Raw genomic sequence first — 2,685 nt, 5'->3', positions numbered from 1 at the left:
ATTCTGACCAATGGCTGTCCAGGGTTGGTTCCATTCAAGTGGGCCGAACAGCGGAGCGGGACATCCTCCTCACCTGGCAGCCCTAAATGCATCAGAGGGCGCGGGGCTCCTGAGCTCGTAGCGTCCCGCTAAAGTGGCACTTTAGACCCTGTGCCGCATCCAGATTCTAAACCTCTCAGGTCTGTCTTCACTGTGATCAGATGCTGCTCTGTTTCCAGCACAGATGACTCCTGTTGGATGAAATCCTGCTAATAACAGAAATGTGAGATGCAAACAGAAGAAGTCATGAAGCCACAGAGCTCAGAGGAGGTGTCTCTCCTCCACGAGTTAAAGCATAGCCCACTACTCGAAGTGAAACGAGTGAACTAAATGTTGCAGTGTTATAGAGAAAGGCAGAGGAGTGAAGAGGAGGCTCTGCCGCCGCAGTACCGCCGGCGGCCGTGGGGGCCGTGGGGGCGCTGTTTCACCCAAATCATCCCAAATCATAACAAATCTTTAAAAAATCATATTAAATCACAGAAAAGAGCTACGGGAAGGAAACAATAAGGAACGCTTCACGAATTTGCGTGTCATCCTTGCGCTACCGGGGAGATGTTGTTCTCCCTCATGTCCCACAATTCTGACCAATGGCTGTCCAGGGTTCCCTTCATGTTCCACAATTCTGACCAATGGCTGGCCAATGGCAGGCCGGATAATGTTCCATAAGAAGAATCAAACTTTTGGCGTCCAATCAGTGAGGCGGATTTATTTCTAAAATCTCTCCTCCCTCCGCCATTGTTTCGACCGGTCATTCTACTGAGTAACTTCAACCAAGCGACACTGTGAGTAAAATGTGCATTAATTATGAGCAAATAGGCGTGTAAACACTGTTACGAAGACACTTCTATGTCCGACATTAGTCATTAGTCATAACTGAGTTTGTACGGTACTTTGTGAACCGCTGATGAACTGCTGTGTGTGTTCACCTTTAGCTATTGGCTAGCTAGCGGGAAGCTACGGTTCAGGTATCCGCCCTCTGAAGCTCTTAGGGCCGACAGGGGGAGGACAATACAACGCTGTGTGTATTTATCGCTAAGCTAGCGGCTAAGCTAGCTGGACGCTACGGAGCCCAGCTATCCGTGCTCTGAGGCATTTATGGCGGACAGGTTGAGGAGGATGTCCCGCTCCTGTGTGTGTGTAACGGAGCTCAGATGAGAGGGCTCTGATTATAGTTTTAATCCTCTGTCAAACTGCATGTTTTCTGCTATATTTGACGAGAGATAAAATGATTTTCGGCCACAGGAGTTTGACAGAGAATAACTGAAAAAGTACACGGTAAAATAACTTCATAGCAGCCTACTTGTGGTAGAAGTCCAACTAGTACTGACTCCAACGATGTTTCACCCAAATCATCCCAAATCATATCAAATCTTTAAAAAATCATATTAAATCACAGAAAAGAGCTACGGGAAGGAAACAATAAGGAACGCTTCACGAATTTGCGTGTCATCCTTGCGCAGGGGCCATGCTAATCTTCTCTGTATCGTTCCAATTTTAGTATATGTGCTACCGAAGTAACACAATAACACTAAGAACCTGGGGAGTATATATACCTCCCTCACCAGGGAGCAACCTCTGCTGTGGTGCCAGGACATGTAGAGGCTCAGAGCAGGAAACGCTGCTTTCAAAGGCTCTATATGTGCAGAAATACATGTGTTAATGTGTGATTCTGACCCCTCGGGAACTCAACTGACCCCCCAGGACTTAAAGGGACCCCCCAGGACCGGCAGACCCACTTCAGGTTCTGCCGAGGAACCGCTAGGGCATGTGGGTAAAGCATGCAAAGAGCTGCACGTCACACGGGCCAGGATTGGTCGACTGGAGACGAGAGGACAAAAGATCTGGCCGCTCCTCCCCCTCTGGCATTCCTCCCAGACGCCCTTTGACCCCCCCCTCAGGACCCAGAGAGGGAGAGGGAAGAGGGGGGAGACCCAACTCCAAAAACCCTCCCCCTACCACGTCATACGCCTTTGGGTGTTTGCGTAAAGGTTTCCCTTTGTGACTTGAAGTGCCCATAGATATATATAAACACTAGATGGCTCATGGGAGATTTTCCAGCGTAGCTGACCGGCCGCCATCTTGCTACAGTCAACAGTTACTCTGATTCGTGTTATGGTAGCTGTTGTAAGGTGAGTGATCTGCACAAAAATACTCTTAACTCGCTGAAATCTTGACTGATTTACAAACGGTTTGGTTTATTATAAACATGATTAGCATGGCTATGATACAGGATGCTTGGACATGTTGAAATTGCAGCTTTTCTTTGTGTATGTGGTTGTATTTATTAGCTGGCTAATAACAAGAGGCTGTGAGTGAGACCTAGTATTACAAAGTTCACCCAGCAACTTTACACCAGTGGGAGAGGCAGAACTGCTCTTTCTTTTCAACACAACTTAAGTTACACATGATTTCTTCCACGTGGTTTGGCTTGTTAAAAACATCTTGCATTATGATACAGGAATTTGCTGGCTTTGTGTTTACAGAAGTACCTGACTATGCCGGACTTTTGTGCAGCCTACGGATGCTCCAATCGCCGCTGTCTGCAAACAAGAACCCGTGGGATCACCACATATGTTTATGTTTGCTCAGTCTAATAAACCCATAACATGGTTGTGAAAGAATACCAAAGCTGAGGCTGGACGATGA

At 47.3% G+C, this 2,685-nt stretch overlaps 1 long non-coding RNA gene and 1 other non-coding gene across 2 annotated transcripts; one reads left to right on the top strand and one right to left on the bottom strand.

Moving 5' to 3' along the window:
* The first annotated feature begins 803 nt into the window (after positions 1-803).
* LOC139434685 (uncharacterized) lies at positions 804-2,685 on the top strand. The gene is made up of 3 exons (XR_011644003.1): positions 804-821; positions 1,741-2,168; positions 2,523-2,685. It is a non-coding gene; the product is annotated as an uncharacterized lncRNA (long non-coding RNA).
* On the bottom strand, positions 1,455-1,560 carry LOC117454500 (U6 spliceosomal RNA). The gene has a single exon (XR_004553005.1). It is a non-coding gene; the product is annotated as a U6 spliceosomal RNA (small nuclear RNA).

The sequence above is a fragment of the Pseudochaenichthys georgianus genome, chromosome 10 (genome assembly GCF_902827115.2).
Source record: "Pseudochaenichthys georgianus chromosome 10, fPseGeo1.2, whole genome shotgun sequence".
NCBI classification, from domain to species: Eukaryota; Metazoa; Chordata; class Actinopteri; order Perciformes; family Channichthyidae; genus Pseudochaenichthys; species Pseudochaenichthys georgianus.
The sequence above is the reverse complement of the archived record's forward strand: the minus strand, read 5'-3'. Positions and strand labels throughout refer to the sequence as shown.